Below are 20,139 nucleotides of genomic sequence, written 5' to 3' on the forward strand. Positions count from 1 at the left end.
GCAAACGCATCCTGAACACCTACTGTGTGCCAGCCGACATTCATAACCACATCCTGAACACCTACTGTGTGCCAGCCCACACTTGTAACCGCATCTGGGGTCTGCCTAGTGAGTTTCACATATGATCCCATTTGCTCAAATTCTGTTGAACCACCTGGGTAATATTCAGGGAAGGGAAAAGGGCAGGAAGGGCCAGGGACCCCTCAGATTCCTTCTGTCTTGAGCCTCCCTGAGAGCAGTGGTGGGGGGAGGGGAGGGACTTTCCTGATCCATAAGTCTCAGCAATTTTCCCAACCCCAGAGTTCCCCGAACTGCTGCGGGGAAAGAGCTTCTGCCAGATGTGCCAGAGGACCAAGGCCTGGTGTGGGGAAGGCTGTGAGTGGTACGGACTTTTCCCTCGCCACTGGGAAACTGCTTACTCCCTCCCCATGCCACTGTATTTTCCTTATCGCAATTCTAATTAAAATCAGGCCATGCCCCCTCTTATCAAAGGCAACTTGACTCCGAAATATGACTGAGAGAGAATAAACCACTATCCCAGCGCTTGTCTTCCTTTCTCATGGAATACAGTGCTTTTCTCTCCTGAGTCCGAAGGGGAAGTCCCTACAGGGAAAATGAAAGAGAAACAGAAGCGGAAAGGCACCCTGTGGGGAAAGAATTCCAATTGTTTTGTGTTTCCCCAACGGGTAAAACTAATAGAGAAGCAGATTTTGCTAAAGAATTAGAGGCAGTACTTTTTTAACATTCCCAAGCTGTCCCTGGGAATAGAAAGGGGTGGCTGTGGGAGGCAGTGGGGTCCCTGTCCTGAGCGGAGTTCAGGGAGAGGCTGGACATCCATGTGGCGGAAATGTTTGAATAGCGGTCGGGAGGAAACAGGCAGGATGACCTTGCCTTCTCCTCCCAAAGCTGAGACCTGCTGCTCTAGGCCGTCCGATCACTGGCCTCTGCTGTTGGGGATGCCTCTGACCAAAGGGTAAGATTCTGTGTAGAAACCCAGGAGGTTGAAAAAAAAAAAAAAAGTATTAGCAAGAGGCCACATGGCCAAAATCGCTGTGATACTCTTCAAAACTAAACCTGAAATGTGAACTTATCCTGCGCGGGCCAGACAGAGTGCCGGGAGGGAGGGACAGGGGTCAGCAGTGAACACGGTGGGCGCCGTCCATGCTGTCACGGCCTCAGAAGATGTACAACTAGCCAGGCAATCTGAGCTGTGCAAGTAGCACAGGGACACTCGACAAAGAGAACTGATGGCGCCTGGGGCAAGGCCTTTCGGGGAAGTGGCCTGCAAGCTGGGATTTGCTGGGGGGTAAGGCGATTGGGCCCAGATGGAGAAACCAGCCCTGCCTCTGCTTCCTCTTCCTCTGCCCCGAGCGAGCGACTTCCCAGACTCACTGTGCCAGAGCTGCCCGCCTCACAGCCCAGTCCCGCCCACGGCTACACACCCTGCCAAAGCCAAAGGAGCTGGGAAGTGCAGCGGTTCCCACAGACATCTGGGTGGCTTCTCCCCCCCACCCCCCTTTCTCCGAGTCATCCTTTTGGACTTGCAAGATGTTGTTCCGTATTTTTTTTAAGGGCCTTGTTCAGCATTTTTTCTTTACGAATGCATCTGCTTGGAGAATTCTGCATGCTCATGTCCATAAGACATGACACAGGGAAGGAGAAAAACCTCATTGCATATAGAGAACCACCTTAGTTTTGAGGTTTATCTAAAAAGTGGCAGTTTTCTGCCAATCACTTGAAGAGACGGGGTTCGGTTTCGTGTATGAGACAGGAGGGAAATGTGTGCACTCTCACATATGCACGTACACACACACACACACACACACACACACACGAGTTTGCTTACACCCAAGGCCCTAATTTTACAGTTGGCCTTCCTCAAGGACAAAATGAAGCAATATCTCTGGAGCACCTGCCTGTTTTGTACGGCTCCTCTGTGTCCCTCTCAGAAGCCCTTGGGGTATGAATTATGAAATGCCTCGAGTTTGGGGAGCTTAATAGACCTCAGCACGCAGCTAGGAGGTGGGAAGATCCTGGATCAGCTTTCTGGCTGAGGGAAGGAAGAGCAGTAGCTGTCCACTCAGAGAGATGGATGCCACTCTTACAGACACAAAAACAGGCCTTGGCCGAACAGGTCACGTGTGCACTGCCTGCCTCAGGGCCAGCAGGTGGGCAAGGTCAGAACCAGAATCTCCATTTGTCTGATTCCTGAACCTGTGGGAGGACACTGCAACTGGCTGCCTGTCCAGGAAATCATCAAGGGGCTCGTAGTGATGAAGGGATCACACAGGTCACCCCTGTGATCCCCCCAGGAAGCCACCCTGGTTCTGAGGCTGCCTCCCAACCTGGTCAGAGTGTGCTCAGGTTAAAACCGGCCGCAGACGTGAAGGGCGTTCATCTCTCCTCCTGTCCCTGTTGTCTCCCCACCCTCCCTCCCCTCCAATGGCTTTGGAAGGGTCGTCCCCAGCCCCTGCCACCATCCACCATCTCTCTGACATCTTGTCTCTGGTTTTGTGTCCTCTTTTAGGGACGTCGGTCCGAATGACTCTGTCTGTGAAGAAAGAAGAGAACGTCCCTCCCAGGCCTGCGAGGCCCGCCTGGCCAGACTCCAGCCGGACCTGGTTAGCGGGCCTGTCCCCCCGCAGGCGCCTCCCGGAGGACCGGCGGGAATCGTTCACCGTGCCAAAGTCCTACTACTGCGTTTCCAATGGGTCCTTGTAAATAGTCGTCCCCTCTGCCCTGTCCCCCACCTCTTGCTCCACTGGAACCAATTTGTACAACTGGGGATTTTGCTACCTTTTTAATCGCGGGCAATTTCCATCTCCAGCACTACCATCCATCGCAAGGTTTTTCCCAGGAGGCGGGGGCTGGTCACATGCGTTGTTTTTTTTTTTCTTCTTCCTTCCTTTTCTTTTTATTTTATTTTATTCATTTGGGGGAAGGGGTAATATTAGCATTAGTGCCATTATATCTACTGGATTTTAGGTAGGGAGAGTTCATTTTTAAAGGTAGATTGAAATTTGGGAGATTTTTCTCGGGGAGGCGTCGGACTCAACGTGGAGAGCATTTGCAGAGGGCAGATCTTCCCAATCGAATCTGTTTCCACGTCCCCTCCAGCAGCCTCTGAGATCCCTGTGGAGCCATGCACAAAGGCACAAGGCGTTCCCAGCCGCCTCCTGCGGGTCTGGTTTCTCAATGGCCTGGCCTCTGAGTCAGACCTGGGGCCCGACCATTGCCCGGCAGTCTGGGGAACAGGTGGCTGTCCTTTTAAAGCACCTTTTTAGATCCCTGCAGAAAGGGCTATCATTGTCATTGCTTTTGTAAAACGGCAGCAGTCAGAGATCTTCCTGTCTAGATGGAACAAAGATGAACCGCACTGGTTTTCGTTTCTGTCCCCGACTGCCTTTTCTCAGTGTGATATTGGACACGATTTCAGCTTGAAGCCTTCCCATAAGTTGGTTTTTTGTTTGTTTGTTTGTATTTGTGTTGGGCCAATGTTAGACTCCTGAGTGCACTTTTTCCTCCCAGTTAGTGCTAACTTTTAAAGAAGAAAAACCAAGAGACATATCTGGTGTACATGTTGCAATATGAATTGTGTGTGCACCCTCCCCGCCGTGCCCCCCCCCCCCCAATTTGAGTACATTGCACAAATAAAATGCTAGGGAGTTTGGGGAAAAAAGAACACAACTTTTCTAACTTGTTGCTCCTTTGTTGTAACTCAATAAAGCAAAAGACTAAACGTTTTTATAACCTTTTCCTCTGCTCCTTGGTCCTTTCATTTCTGTCTGGCTCCCATGCCGCGGCAGACACCCCCACTGGGCATGGAAAGGGTTTTTTGTGAAAGGAGGGCACACTGGAAGAAGTTGAGAGATGACATTGCAATCGATTGACCTTACCATCCATTGACCTCCAAACTCCTCCTATTCATACACACACACACACACACACACACACACACACACACACAAAACGGATTCTTAATGAAGTGGAAGACAGCAGTGAAACGAGTGAACATGCTGGTTTGTCTGCCCTGTTCCTCTTTGCACTAGCATCTCTTCCTTTAGGGGAGACCTGTGTCTCCTCCTTCACTCAATTGCTCTCTTAAAAAAAATAAAAAAAAATAAAAAAAAAAGGTCATATTTGCTCAGTGGGTAGAGCGACAGCCTGCAGATTGAAAGGTCCAAGGTTTGATTCTGGTCAAGGGCATATGCTTGGGTTTCGGGCTCAGTCCCCAGTAGGGGGAGTGCAGGAGGCAGCCAATCAGTGATTCTCATCGTTGATGTTTCTATCTCTCCCTCTCCTTTGCTCTCTGAAATCAATTAAAATATACTTTAAAAAAAAAAAAAAAAAGACAAGTAAAACATGGCTGTAGCGACCTCATTTCCTGGTCCCTGCCTACACTGCCTCTCCTGTCTGTGCTCTCAGTACTGGAACTTTCACAGACCCAGTCCCCAATGGTGCCTTGCCCTTCCAGCCCAAAGCCGCCTCCAGCTTCTTCCTTGGCAGGTAGCTGCTCCCCCAGCTGCTTTTTACACCCTTGTAGTCTGCTTGCTACTCTCAAGCTATCTGAATAAATCCTTCAAGTAAGACAGTGTGCGTAGTTATCAAATGCCTGAAGAAAGCAAAGGGAAAACCTTGCCCAGATGTTCGTCTTTTGATTTTAATATCTGTACCAAAGAGAAGGCTTGATCATTGGCTGCAGTGAAAATACACAAAGAGGACGGTTGTGCTCTTGAAACAACCCAAGTTACCTTTTCTCTGTGGGGAATGACTAAAGGGTGGCAGGAACCAGGGAAGGTTCTTACAGGGGGGCTAGCTGAATGGAATTCTTAATGAAGTGGAAGACAGCAGTGAGATGGAGTGAACATGCTGGTTTGTCTGTCCTGTTCCTCTTTGCACTAGCATCCCTTCCTTTAGGGGAGACATGTGTCTCCCCCTCCACTCAGCTGATCCTGGGGGCTGCCTGTGACTGTCCTACCCCCTCCCACAGGGCGAGCCCTGGCACGCCAGCTCCCTGTTCACAGATCTGGGCACAGTGCGATGCAGGAGCAGTCTGAGGCTGGAGGAAAGAGCTCCCTATTCCATTTAGATGACGAGAGGATAATATTAGCCCAGAGCCACCTGCCAAGCCTCTGCTGGACAGAGTCTGTAGGTAGAAAGAAGGAGGACAATGATTTCAAGAATGAAGGCAAAGGAGCTGAGGGGTTGAGTGTCAATTCATGAATCAGGAGGTCACAGTTCGATTCAGGGCACATGCCTGGGTTGTGGGCTTGATCCTCAGTAGGGGGCATGCAGGAGGCAGCTGATCAATGATTCTCATCATTGATGTTTCTATCTCTTTCTCCCTCTTCCTTCCTCTCTGCAATCAATAAAAACATATAAAAATTTTTAAATAAAAAGAAAAGGGGCAATAAAATATAAAGAGGTGATTAATGATGATGGTGTTGTAGTGGTGATAACAACAATGGCAACTTCATTTGAGTCCCTAATCATGTCCTCCCTATCTTTTCCGTTTCACAAACACCTACTATTTCTGTTTTCACTTTAGCTGTAAACCTCTTGATTTGGGTTTCTTTCACTAGAGACTCAGTTCTGAACGGTTGGTGCAATTATTAAAAACGAATGGACAGACAATAAATGGAAATAGCCATGTGTGGCTAGTGGCTACCAGCTGGAGGCCCATCTCTAAGTCCTTTCTTCTCAGTGTGTGTTCCCTGAATCAGCAGCTCCAGCAGCACCGGGGAGCTGGTTATAAGCGCAGAATCTCCGCCCCCATGCCGACCTGTTGAGTCAAAGCCTGCAATCTGACACCATCCCCCAGTGATTCACAAGTTCATTCAAGTTTCAGCAACCCTGCTCTGAAGGCATCGAACAGCCTACCCCGCCCCCTCCTCCAGCACACTGGGGGGGGCCGGGGTGGGGAGAAGGAGGGAAGGGGGTGGGGATCTAATAATACACCACTGTGCCTGTTTTCAGAGTGTAGACTCCAACGCCCTGGGAGCAGGAAGGCAGAGGCAGGAATGCGATTGAGAACACATGGTGCACCAGTTGTGGCTGCACTTGTCCTTCCAAGCCACCTGGTGCACAGTCACTTCCAATCAGCAGTTCTAGAAATGACAGCTCTCTCTGGCCTGCCACTGTACCATGTGGAGAGAACCAGGATGGAGGTCAGTTCCCTCCTGCCGATTTCTGAAAGCTCCAGTCCAAAGGGCCTCCCAGCTAGATGTGCTCAGGAGCCACCGCAGAGGCTCTGTCCTTGCTCTGGGAGAGGTGGGGGGTGTTGATCAATAAAAGTGACTAAGAAAGACATCTGATTACATCCTAGGACATGTTGCAAGTCAGGTATCCTGCTAAGTGTAGGGGGCACGTTGGCCTTGACTTTGAGGAAGAGGGAGAAAAAGGTGTCCATCCGTGATTCCAACACCTTCCCCCAGAACAAGCACCTCAGTCTGGATCCGTGCAGGAAAGAGACAGGACTCTGAAGCCGGGTAATTTGGGGGCAGTGCATTAAAAGAGCTCGCTACAGAGGAGTGGACAGAGTTCAGGGAAATCAACAAGGCGAAGGGTAAAGAATGGGGCAGTTACTGGAACCTGTAAGAGATGTCCAGAATGGGCCACATGAAGAGATGTGACCTCCTAAAAACCATGGTGACCAGTAGGGAGGGGGTGAGCGAATAAATATCCTGACACTGCTCCCCTCCCTTCCTCTGCCCTCTTGCCACCACCTCTCAATGGCCAAACCCAACCAGAAGTCAGGGCAAGGGGACCTGGTGATCCAACCTGTCAGAACTGCCTCCCAGCACACTGAGCAGGGGGGTAAGGGCAGAGGGGAAAACGGATGGTCCAGCACACAGATCAATCAATCTATGGCCTAGACCACATGTGTCAAACACAAGGCCCGCGGGCCAAATCCATCCCGCCAGGCCTTGCAATGTGGCCCGCACCGCGCTGTCATCACTGCACTCCGCTGCATTTCCATCACAATGACAGTTTATGACTGTTCAGTAAACCATTCGGCCCGCGATTTAGGCTGGATTTTAGATTTTGGCCCCTTCTCTGATTGAGTTCGACACCTCTAGCCTAGATCAAAATGGCAAATATACACAGAGCATGCCGTCTCCACATCCACAGCAGACACTCACAACCAATCCAAGGCTTGGACACGTCTTTCCCATATTGAACCCTGAGCCTCACCTTGAGTCTAGTAACCGTGGAATAGGAGGTGTAATGTGTGGCGGGTGCCTTTGGTTGCCTGGCTAATATCCATCCCCTGATTCTTCTTTGCTAACAGAGCCAGGAACCCATCCAAGCTCCAGATGAGAAAGTCCATTTCCCCGGCAGCTAGGGGTGGCTAATGGGACATAACGCAGAAGACTAGTGCATAGCTGGTCCCATTCTCCTTCTTCCCTTCTTATCTTATATGCATTGGTGAACTTCAGAGTAAGTCTCCCGAGGGCTTCATTGAGGCCCTTGACCAGTGCCTCATCTGAAGTTTTCAAACTTCTTAAATTGTGAGGAAAATATTAACCCATCCCTCATTGAATGTGTCTGATGTTTGCAATCAAATGCTCTCTGAATTAATACAAAACCCACGTGCCATCCTCGGGCTAGATAGATCCTTTTACTCACACGCATGTTCATTTATTCCTGTGCTAATTGCTGCATATAGAATTAAGTTAGGCACAGTCTGTTCCCTCCTCAAGGAAACCTGACCTATATTTTGAAGGATGAGTAGGAGTTTGCCAAGTGGGTAAATCTGAGGAAGGCACAAGAAGCAGAAATGAAAGAGTTAAATACGATGCCAGAGTGTTAAGCAGTGGGAATCCAGCAAGCAGTCGATAATGTGAAACAAAAACGAAACCATTGGTTTGGCGCAAACAATTTTGAAAAACAATCAGCTACCCCAACTCAAACCCAGTAATGAAAAAACAAAACAAAAAAAACACCCCACCCAAACAGGGAAAGAACCTGCAAAACAGCCAAAGAATTATGCTATGTGCTTGTGTTATGGGAGATCAAAAAGTGGCTTGGGATTTTCCCAAACAAGTACAATATTACATAACACAGTTGTACAAAGTGAAAGAAAACATATTCAAAGTCTTTCAGCTCAGACTTGCTTCCCTTCACTGAATCTGGGTCACAAAGAAGGAAGATATACACATATCCCAAGCGGCTCTCAGGGAGCCCTGCTGCTCCGAACTTTGGAAACACTCACATCGACAGGATGTATCTAGTCCTAACCAGATATGCGGTTAGCCATTTAATATTCTCTGTTCGATGCTGGTCTAGGTCAGAAAACAGGCAGGACATCAATTGTTTTCATCCACCCAGCACCTGTGTCCCCTCTTATTTAGCAACATTCACAAAACTCCCTCCACTGGGAAGTTTCCTGCAGACCTACTCTCCCTGTTCTGACTCCAAGATGTCAGAGTGTCCCTGGGCAGCCATCTGACTCAGGCCTAGCCAATGGTAACACTCACCTCTGACCTCAGTGAGTGGTCCAAGGAACATGCACATGGCCCCATCTGAGCCAATCAGAGTCTTTCATGGGGTTCATAGAAACTGAAGCAGAGAGAGGGAGGGAGGGACAGAAAAAGTGCTTCTTCCTCATGTTTTTACCCTGACCACACGCATTACATTTGTCTCTGGGTTTGTCTGCCATGTAAGCCTATAGTCTCCTTGCAGACAGGGTCCAGGTCATCTTACCTGCGATCCCAGGCTAAGGACAATGCAAGAAGCATGCATCCCACCATGTGTCATATGAATAATCCTGCATCAGCAATATCAGACATGTAATTACACTAGGGATGGTAGCAAGGTATTTGGAAAAAATCATTTGTGGGAAAATACCCACAATGGGATAAAAATCAATTACATTTTACTAACTTCTTCCCTTCACCCAATCTGTCTGAGAGAGTCTCAAACTGATGGCCTAATTCTCCTCTCTCCCCACCTCCCCGAGTGACTGATTTCTAGACATGCTCGGTGCAGAGTCTAAGTCAGCAGTGAAGGACGGCTGCAGAGGGGTTGAAGGAGATGCGCAAAAATTTAAGGAAAAAGGTCAAGTCCATCTATGTAACAACGAACAGAGAGGGAAAAGAGCTTATAAGACATGCTTCCATGGTGTATACAGGGGAGCCCACATCACATACTTTCAGAAAGATGAGAAAAAAATTAAATTCCCTTTCATCATGTCTTAGCTTGTTTAAACTATGCTTCTGTGATTGGGGCTGGATCATGAGGGTGACATGAGCTAGTTGTCTCAGAAGATGTGAAACAAAAATGAAAAGCCAATAAAAGCATATCCTGCCGTTAATGGCATGAGTCTCATCACCCATTTCCATGGACCCTATGCTTCTCCTGAGCCCTGGGGCAAACAGAAGCACAGGGGAGCAGCAGAGGACAAGGGACTTTTCACAGTCACATGGACCGTCCATGGCAAAGCCACGTCTCAGGGCCCTGAACACTGGCCCCTGCTTTACCGCTACCGTGTTGTATGGCCCTGGATGCATCACTTCCTCTCATTGAGCTTCAGTTTCCTTATTTGAAAAATGAGGACCATCCACTGCCTTCAAACTTTGAGATTCTTTGATTCTGGGAGCCTGGGCCTATACCCCTCTTAAAAGTCTCCAAACCCCTACCCTCACTTGAAGGCCTTAGGGGAGGGAGACTCTAGGAAAGCAGGGAGCTAAAGAGAGCTTTAGGGCTTAGCGCTAAAGCTTTGGAGCGAACACTGTCAGCCAGTTCCCGGGAGGAGCTCTGAAGAAGCAAATGTGTCCATAAACTGTGTTTAATTAAAGGGCAGAAACGGCAGCATGGAACACTAAAAAGTAGGCTGTTCAGAAATATAATATTTCTCCAAACCCAGAACGTTTCGCTCTGTGTCTCTCCTCAGCCAAGCTATGTTCACAATGGCCGTTGTTAGAGAAACAGAGAACTTTTGTCTGGGGCCATCCAACCAGCTGCTCTGGAAAACAGCTGCTCTCGCTCCAGCCTGGACAGCCTCCTGAGCACCCTGAGGAGGTGAGTGAGCCTTCCAGGCAAGGGCCTGGGAACCAGGCTGCGGACTGGGTTGGCCCTAGCAGGATGAGTTTCTCTATAAGGGATTTTCCAACCCCTGTGTGTTCCAGAAGAAAATTTACAGGGGGCTTCTGACTCCCTTGTGAGGCAGGTCAGCATGTGGGGAGAGGAGGTGCAGGGCTCCCAGAAGGCAAGACTTCCACGCACATGAAAATGCTGATGCTCTGTGTCGGGAAACAGCATACTTTTCCACATCAGAGGAGTCCAGTTCAGATTGCAGAAATGCTTCGGCACTGGAGTTAGGAATCTCCCGAAGCCACTAACTAGGAAGTGTCCGAGACAGGGTTGGAATCCAGGTTTCTCTGAGACCCAAACCCATGCTTTTAGAAACCACAATGCTCCACATCGAGTGCCTCGGGGGCCCAAGACTGAAAACCATGCATGGGCATTCGAACATTCAAGATGGGCTGATATGTGGGATATATCCCCTGAGGGTCCTTCCATCAACTCCCAACCCAGGGAGCAGACAGTCCTTGCAAGGACTCTGGCTTTCATGTTTGTGGTCGTAGAAGGCTGACTGAGAACAGATAGAGCTTTTCAGGGAGCTAAGATGAGAAATAAAAATAGATTTTAAACAACTTGAATGATTTTAATTATCATATCTTATTGACTCATAAGAATGAAGGACCAGCTGAAACCGGTTTGGCTCAGTGGATAGAGCATCTGCGTGTGGGTCCTGGGTTCGATTCCGGTCAAGGGCATGTACCTTGGTTGCGGGCGCGTCCCCAGTGGGGGGTGTGCAAGAGGCGGCTGATGGATGATTCTCTCTCATCAATGTTTCTATCGATAACTCTCTGTCCCTCTCTCTCCCTCTCTGTAAAAATAAATCAATAAAATATATATTAAAAAAAAAAAAGAATGAAGGACCAGGAGACTAAGGGAATTGGAAATCCCATCATGACATATAAAACTTTATTTTTCCCCCCCAACTGCCTCCCTAAACCAATTTTTCTGTCCTTTTCTTCTCATCATTTGATGAAGTCACAAAGTGTTGTGTAATATCCAGCATCTATCTTGGGCACAGAACTCATACAGTTTTATAATTATCTGTTCACATGACTGTTCCTCCTTCATTAGGCTGTGAGAAGCCCAAGGCTAGGAGCTTTTCTTTTTCATCTTTGAATCCCCAAAGCCTAACACATCATAAGGTTCTTCATCAATATTGTGGGAGGAAATAAGGAAGGAAGGAGGAAAGGAAGGAAGGAAAGAGTTGAGTAAAAGAAGATAAAGAAAACAAGAATCTAACAAGGGGTCCTCAAACTTTTTAAAGTGGGGGCCAGATCACGGTCCCTCAGAGAGCTGGAGGGCCGGACTATATGAACTACTAATTCCTACTGTAACACCTCGGCTGTGCTCACTGCCCAAAAAACCTGGCGGGCCGGATCAGACTCCTCTGCCGGCCGCATGTGGCCCGAGGGCCATAGTTTGAAGACGCCTGAATTCTAGGACATAAATTTAAGGCCTTTTTTATATAATAACCAAGCATGATATGTGGTCTTAATTGGATCCTAAATTGAATAGACAAACTCTAAGACACATTTAGAGGCAAAGGTATTTAGGGAAAGTTTGAATATAAATTGATATTAGATAATATTAGAAAATTATTATTAATCATTAGTTAATTGTATTGGGCTTATGTAAAAAAAAAAAAGTAAAGATGCTATTAAAGTGGCAAAACGTCATGACATATATGTTAACCTTTAATATATTTTAAATATTTCAGAATACAAAGGACGGCAGATTAACAATTATTAAACCTAAGTAAAAAAGTACATGAATGCTTATTATACTATTCTTTCCATTTGAAATTTTTCATAATATAAAATCCCAATAAAGCAGGCTTCTAACATAACCATAGTGGAATTATCAAATTTAGGAAGTTATCATTACTACAATACTACCCATCTATATATGCCCATAGGTCAATTGTGTCAGTTGTCTCTTACTGCCCTTTATACCCAGAATCTCATCCTGAATCCCATTTTGCAGTTATTTGCCTTGCTCCTGTGCTCTCTTTCCATCTGGAGCAGTTCCTTAGCCTGCCTTTGTTGTTCACGACACTTTAAAAAATATCTAAGCTCGCTGTCCTGTTGCATTTGTCTGATTGAGTCCTCATGATTTGCTGCTGGAATACTATGGCATCCTGGGGGAGAACTACATATGATGCTGTGGCCTTCTCAGTGTGACACATCCCGAGGCACCAGCTGTCAGTCTGTCCTATGACTGGCGGTGTTGATGCTGATCATTGGCGAAGGCAGTGTCTGCCAGATTTCTCCACCGTAAAAGCACCCTCTTCCCCTCGTAAACAATCAGTGACCTGGCAGACACAGACTGTGGAAATACCCTGTCCTGTTCCCCAACAGCAACTCACAGTGGTTTTATCATCCACTGATGATTCCTGCTTGAGTCAGTGAATACTGTGCTGGCTGCAAGATGGTGACTTTGTAGCTCTCTCTTTCCTTCTGTTTATTTCCTTCCAGTTCTACTGAAAAAGAAGAGCTCCTCCCTTCTCCTCCTAGCACTTACATGTTTGCTTTCTAGAATCAGTGTGGGCTCAAGAACATGTTTTTAAAATATAAACATGTCCATGGGGGATTACCAAGGCGTGCTCTACATTTTAACATTCCTAAATCTTGGTGCTACTTTCTTCTGCCTCATGTGAAGCACCAATAGGACCCTGGCCAAAGCATGAATGTGAAAGAAGCTACATCAATCTGACCCTTTCCTCCAGCAGCCTATCTTGGTTCATTCACTCATACGTGTCTTCGATAGACATGTATAGAGCATGTATTATACTAGGGCTGAGCTCTAGAGCCCCCAGATTGAATGCAACCGTGGTGAGGAAGACAGGAGGCTAGATGAGTGACTTCAACCCAACCCAAAGGGAGCTGTCACACTGGTGTGCTAAGTGCTTTGGGGCAGAGCACAGCAAGAAAGGACCAGAAATTGCCTTTGGAATTTTCTTGAAGGAGGAATAGGAGCTCCCCAGTAGGGTGGGGAGATGGGCCTTGCAGGTACTTTTGGAATCAGCAGAAAGTGGATGGGCCTAAAGGTTGGAGACTGTAAGATTGCCAGGTTGAATTTGGAGATACAGTAAAACAAATGAGGATTATTTTTCATAAACATGGCATCCCACCATGTGCACTGTTTTATAACCAGCTTCTTTCATTTCATGACTTGTTCTGGACCTTGTTTCCATGTCAACACATGCAGATCCATTTTAATAGATTCGTGAATGAGTCATTTCCAAAGCAGGACTGTGATTTCTTTCACCCCTCCCTTCCTGATGGCCATGCAGGCTCTTTCCAATCTTTTTGCCACTACAGTCTTTGTTCATCCTTCTTCTCCCATGTCTCTGAGCATTTCCTTAGGATAAATGAGGGAGAGTCTTTTGGCTTCCAAGATCAAAGCCAAACCCGAAAGACTTAAGGCCCGAGTTGGAGACAGAGGTGTTAGACTGCTTTCTGTGTTCCCTTATCCACTTCTCGTCTCTGAAACAGGAGGAAAGCTCCTTAGAAGGCTCCCTACCTTCATCACCTTGCCTGAGCTGAGTGTGAAAGCCAGGTTTAAACTGCCAACTCACACAATGAACTCAATGGAGGAGTTAAGGCTCCAGGAGGCAGACTGACATTTTCTAGACATAAAAGTTAAAGCCTAGATCGATTACTATCCTATCCCAAGAGGCCAGACAGGAAAGACATGAAGAATGGAAGGGTCTAGAAGTCACTCTGCTTAGAGACAGGGAAGGAGATGGAAACCTCACTCAGAATTACCGGTAGCTCCACTGAGGAGGAAGAACTCAGATTTTTGAAGCCAGGAGTTCCAAATTCTGTAGTTTCAGGCAAATCATTGAACTTGGCTGACCCTTTGCTTCCTGAAGTGTGGCATGGGGAGGTAATGGCTGCATCCTGGAGGTTGGTGTGGATTGCCTTAGGTAACAAAGGTGAGGCACTGGGGTAACCTAAGAGGAAACATTATTCACCACGGGTGGTTCGCCTGACGGGACTTCATGGCAGGGACTCCGTAGACACTATATCAGGTGTCCTCAAACTTTTTAAAGTGGGGGCCAGATCACGGTCCCTCAGAGAGCTGGAGGGCCGGACTATATGAACTACTAATTCCTACTGTAACACCTCGGCTGCGCTCACTGCCCAAAAAACCTGGTGGGCCAGATCAGACTCCTCTGTGGGCCGCATGTGGCCCGAGAGCCGTAGTTTGAAGACCCCTGCAAGGGAACAAGCAAGGCACCCAGAGACTAGCAAGTGAAGAGCCATTGCCACCTCCAGGGCTAAAGGAACCCAGTGATTTCTAGCACCGTGAAGAAGGAACCACTGGGCTGGAGTTGTAGTTGTGCTACTGATGGTGACACAACACCAACGAGAAAGAAAATAAAGAAGAAATATCAGGTTCTCTCTCCTCCTGCCCTCCAGTCTCCTGCCATTGCCTGCCCCGGCCAAACCAAACCAGAAGCCAGTGACAAGGACTTTGGATGAGGCAAACTCACTCAGATGCTCATTTCTAATTCATATGTCACAGAATCAGGGACGCTGACTGCCTTCCGCAGCCCACACAGAAGGAAGCAGTGGTCCTGCAAGGTCATGGTGGAGTAGGGTCACCAGAGGAGTCCCAGTCTGAGGAAGGCAGAGGCTCAGATGGACTTATGTGGGTCCAGCCAGGAATCCAGTAAACAAGACAAAATGCAAGGTGTTGAAGCTCATCTAACCCAGACCCCTTGGTTTTAGAGATGAGAAAAGAGCAGCCCTGGATGAGTAACTAATTTGTCCAAGGTCATCTTCTCCTTATTTCACACCCAGGACCAGAACTAAGACATTATGACTCCAGAACCAGCTTTAAAACAAAAACAAACCAAAAAAACTATAAACATTATCATAGCCATGCATCCAAGTTGTCTTCAGCAGAGAACCATCAATAAAGTTCCTGAGACATAAAAGGTTAATTGTCCCTTGGAAACTTTGCCCAACATAAGCCATGAGAAATCAGAGTAGCCTCCTCTGTTTATATTTCTTCTTGCTGGAGCCTATAAAAGTCTGCAGATCTCAAGGAATTGTAAAGGACAAATCTTCCTCCAAATTCAAATTCAAATTAACAGTCCAGATTAAAACTGAAGCCTGGTGAGGGAGCAGTGAAGCTGAGTATCCTTTAATGTGCTACTGGGTGGTTGTTGATATCATTCTGAACCCCTCATTTTATTTCTCTCTCCTTGCAATTACAGCAGTTTCCTGACATTCATAGAGCACCTACTATGTAGTCAGCACTGTATTGTGTGCCAAGGATACTAATATAAATTAGACAAGATTCTTCTCCTTGGAGCATTTGTTTATTTCTTTATTTCCCACCCCAACACAAGTCCTTTCACACACTAAGGACTCCTCAAGGACAAGAGTCATATCACAGGCATCTTTGACAAATGGATGGATTATGAATATATGGATGGATGGGAGAATGAGTATATGGATAGGTAGATGAGTGGATTAATAGGCCCTTAGGTGAGTCAATGAATTGATGGATATTTGGGTAAACAGATGGCTGAATGTGGATAGAAGCACAAATGGATGGATGAATGGGTAAATGGATGAGGAGATGATAGATGGATAGGTAGATCAATGGGTAGATGAATGTTTTGAAAGATATATCTTTCAAAGATATCCTTGTAGGATACCTACCCTGTTCACCTCCTAGGATAATGCCAGACTAAGTTATAATAACTTTATAGAGTAGTGGGGGGAAATAGGGGTTAAAAGGACTGGGTTCTACTCCTAATTTTGCCATATAGTAGCTATATGTGACTCAAACAAATCCCTAACAACGTGGGCCAGGTTCTGCTCAGTTCTAAAGTGACAGCAACATCTGCCCCATCGATCTGGTGGTTCTCCTACAAGATGATGTACTAATATACAAATAGTGCTTTGCCACAGCAAGGGATGCTGGTTGTCAGGATGGATATGGGTAACTGTCATCACATTGCACCGTCCATAGGTGGAAATATAATGTTCCACCTCTTAAGCTTTGCAATCCTGGTCCTCAATCCTCTGGTCTCAGCTTCCCCAGTTCCTTAGACTAGTGGTGGTCCATCTATGGCAAGCCACTTGCTCATATTCCCCCTTGCTGGGATGCAGCTCAGTGCCATATGATACCTGCATCTCTGGGCAACACGCAGACTATGCCCTGGGACCCGAGCCCACTGTTCTGAAGGAAAGCAGGGAGAAGCACTGTTGATGAAGCCCTTACTGGTGAGCTATTTTGCCAGGTGCTTTTGAGTTTCTTTTCTTAGAAATTAAGTAACTACATCTACAATGCCAAGACCATGCATTCGCTGTTCACTTACTGAGAGCTCACCTTGTGCCCAGCGCTGCAATTGCTAGGGAAACAAAACTGAATGAGCTGGCCCTTGCCCTGAATGGACCCCAGTGGTCTATGCTCTCAGTAGGTCCTGGGCTGCTCCAGGACCTGGTCCAGGACAGCCTGACCACCCGGGACCTAGCACAGTCCAGCACATAGGACTGTGTTCAATTCACTTTTGTTCAACTGAAGGAACTCAGTATATGACAGTTACCCTTATAAAGGGGGAGGCAGACAAGGTCAATAACAACTACAATTGGGCATATACAGAGAGAACTGTGAAAACAGAGGAGGGGCATCAATTCAAAACAGAAGCCTGGTTGGCTTCCTGGAGGAGGTGTCCCCTAAGTTGATTCTGAGACAAATAAGATAAACCACAAGAAGGTGGTGGGGTTTGGCAGAAATGAGCAATACAAGCTTAGCTTTTTCTCTCTTCTAATGACCTTCCACCTGCCTCTCCTTACCCAGCTGATGGGCTTTTTACTCCCCAAAGGGAAAACAACGTCAGTGTCCCGTGGAAACATCAGTGTGAGCCTGCTCTGGTCTCCTCACAAAAATCGCCTGTCTGGAGGGTAGTGGAAAATTACAGTGCATTGCTGCCTGGCTTGACAAACCGAGGAGAGAGAGGTATCGGACCAGGAGCAGGGACCAGAGGTGAAAAGAGGTGGAGAAGGTCCTGGCAGGGGCAGCTTCTATTCCTGGGACTTTTCTCCTGCCCGCTGTGGAGCAGGGTGAAGGCCAGTGTCCACAGGGTCCCAGAGGCAGCCTCTCCCCTCAGCTCAGGTTCACATTGGACAAAGGCACAGAGAGCGTTTGCCCCAGAGCTTACAATTTCAAAACAGGTGATGCAGCCGCTCTTGGCGCTTGGAGCTTGTAAATCAGCCTGGACTGGGCCCAGGGCCAGCGGTGTCTCTCCTGGCACAGAGAATGTGCCCGGTAAATCCAAGTCCCTGGGAGGACATGATTTGTCTCCCTCACCCTGTAGCCCCATCGCTTCCCATTCCTTACCCTTTGCCTACTTTTCTCTTGCTTTTACACCTTTGCACACCCTCTCCCCCTCTACCTGAGACCCTCTCTTTAGTCCTGCTCCTTTATCTGATTAACCCTCATGCCTCTTCCAGGTCTCAGTTTACAAATCCCTGCTTCTAGAAGTTTCCTGCCACTCCATCCCCATGGTCTAGGGGAGTTCCCATAGCATCCTCTACTCAGCCCTTCTCTACACCTCTCATGCTGAACTGCAATCGCCAAATGCGTGCTCATCTCCACCAGGGCTCCTTCAGAGCAGAGACCAAGTCTTTTTCCATCTTTGTACTCCCAGCAGCCGGCACAGTGCCGCACCTGGCTGTGCCCAGTGCACAGTCAGGAGAATGAGAGCCAAGGCTGCTCCTCAGCTGAAGGGTCCCTCTTTGGGGGGCAAGAGTGTCTCCTCTCCATGAAAACCCTCCCCCTCCTCTATGCAAAGCGCTTTCCCAGTCACTGTTCTATTTAACTTGCTCTCCACCCTCAGGGTTAGGAATTAACCTGTCCACATCACAGATGGGGAACCGGGAGCCCAGAAAGGCCAGGCGAGTTCCTGAAATGCTCACTGGGAGGGGGCAGAGAGAGGACAGGCCCGGGTCTGCCTGACTCAGCCTGGTTCGCCAGCTCCTTTGCTTTTTCATGCAGGTCCTGGGCTCCTGCATCACCCAGTGAAGCCCGTGGAGCCTGTCAGCTGGCGTTCCAGGTGAACACCGGCTGCTCAGCTGCGTCTTCCTCCAGGAACATGTTAGCTACTCCACAAAGAATCCTTGGGGGGCTGAGCCTCCCCCTTAGTGAGACCGGAAAGCCTCAGTTCTCCCCCTAGTACACATACACATGCCGAAACCCTGCCCCCAGCTTTCAAGGTGCCCAGGGGTGGGGGTCCTTGTCTAGCAGGGGAGACCCGAGCTGGGTGATTACAGAGGACGCAGGACAAGTGCTGAGAGGGCTGAAGGTGCAAACGGAGGGAAGTGGTGTCACCCAGGGCCCAGGAGCCCCGGCCCGGGAAGCTGCCCCCCGGGGAAAATCACACCTGCCCTCTCCCACCTCCTGACCTCACCCAGGTGCCTTCCACTTGCCAAAATGAACTGGAGCCCAGTTGCAAGGGACCTGGGCAAATAGCCCTCAGGCGTGGTCGTACAGGGCCAAACACCAACAGACAGCACCTGGGCACTGAGGGCCACCAGGAAGAGGCGATGGCCCCAAAAGGCCCTGGTGTCTGCGGGTGCAGCGTGGGGACCACAGTGCTTCAGAGGGTAGCCGTGAGGATGAACTGAATCCATGGTTGGGAAGGGAAGGGGAGCTAACATTTCTGGGAGTCCAATGATTTACACGTATTCCCTGACCGGACTCCCACACCAGCCTCCCATGGTGGGAGCAGGGGTATTTCTTTCTAGGTCTGGACAGAATTAAGTCCCAGATGGATTCCAGGCCCCCAGCTGCCCTCATCAGTTCTGAAGGTTCCAGTTCCTTCCCAGAGACAGGAACCCCGTTAGAATTCACCCCCAAGGCTGGACAGAGTTTCTCTCCCGCCAATAAGGTCAGACTCATAACTCCACCAATTATCTTTGTTCCTCAGGCCCTGAAGCCAGGCCTGCACCCCCAACACACACACACACACATACACCATCATGACTCTGCACAGCAAACTGCCCTCCTGCCCTCTCCCCACCACAGCTATCAAGAAATCCATTGTCAGACGCACACACTCAGAATGCTAAGACTGCTTTTCTTTTTCAAGGGCCCATTCCTAATCACAAGAGGCCACTTAGTCTGAGTGGGGCCTGGTAATGTTGATTAATGATAATACATTTCTCAAGAGAGTTGATGTTCAGCTTCGTCTCAGGCCTCAGTATCCCCCCCTTCCCCCTTCCAAGCACATTAATCAGGGCCGCCATGAGTGAGGTCAGAGCTGTGCCTGTGCCGAGCCGGCACAGCCAGGCTTGGTGAACCTGAGAGCGGGCGGTGAAGGATTTAGAAAAGACATACAAGAGAAGAAGGCTGGATGCTAGGAGAGAGAGTGCTATGGCCTGAAAGCCGAGTATTTTATAGCCAGATCCCACGAGGCAAAATAAGGGCGTGGTTACACTGTTCTCGTGGGTTTCAAATCGACTCCATTACATGCACCTGATCAAGCTTTGTTTACTTGCTGCATCTCCCGCAGCCCGTATCACTGAGCCACGTGGAACCACAGGTTCGGACCAAAAGGTCAAGCTTACAACTATAGCCTTGGCTATCATTGTGCTGGGACTTGCACGTGGCTTTGCCAGGAGAGGATCGTGCCCTCTCATTAGTCCCAGGCTTGAACCTATCCAAACGCTGTAGCCGCTCTCCACACGTGACCAATGATCTTTTGGCAAGAGCCTCCAGCTCCCCAGCACAGGGCTCTCTCTTAGGGTCCAGTTGTCTCTGCTCCCCTAGCTTCAGCAAGCCCTGCACCCCAGTGAGAAGCATAAAGAGCACGCTGCATTTAAGAAACCGAGAGAAAACAGTTGGGAGGTTATTACAGTACGTCAGGGGGTGGATTAGTTTCCTGGGGCTCCTTAGTAACTCAGCACAAACTTGCTGGCATAAAACAATGCACATTTATTCTCTCAGTTCTGGAGGCCAAACATCCAAAATCAAGGTGTCAGTCAGACCACTCCTGCCCCAAAGGCTCCAGGGAAGAATCCTTTCCTTGCC

At 48.4% G+C, this 20,139-nt stretch overlaps 1 protein-coding gene across 2 annotated transcripts in view; it reads left to right on the top strand.

The window, feature by feature from the left end:
- The window catches only part of ZHX2 (zinc fingers and homeoboxes 2), a 117,779-nt gene extending 114,024 nt beyond the window's left edge, over positions 1 to 3,755 (top strand). For both annotated transcript variants that reach the window (XM_036436891.2, XM_036436893.2), the window contains exon 4: positions 2,528 to 3,755. The gene's annotated coding sequence lies outside the window, so the exon portion shown is untranslated. The remainder of the gene's footprint in view (positions 1 to 2,527) is intronic.
- The last annotated feature ends 16,384 nt before the right edge of the window (positions 3,756 to 20,139 follow it).

Source organism: Pipistrellus kuhlii, unplaced genomic scaffold (genome assembly GCF_014108245.1).
Source record: "Pipistrellus kuhlii isolate mPipKuh1 unplaced genomic scaffold, mPipKuh1.p scaffold_m20_p_14, whole genome shotgun sequence".
Classification (NCBI taxonomy): Eukaryota; Metazoa; Chordata; class Mammalia; order Chiroptera; family Vespertilionidae; genus Pipistrellus; species Pipistrellus kuhlii.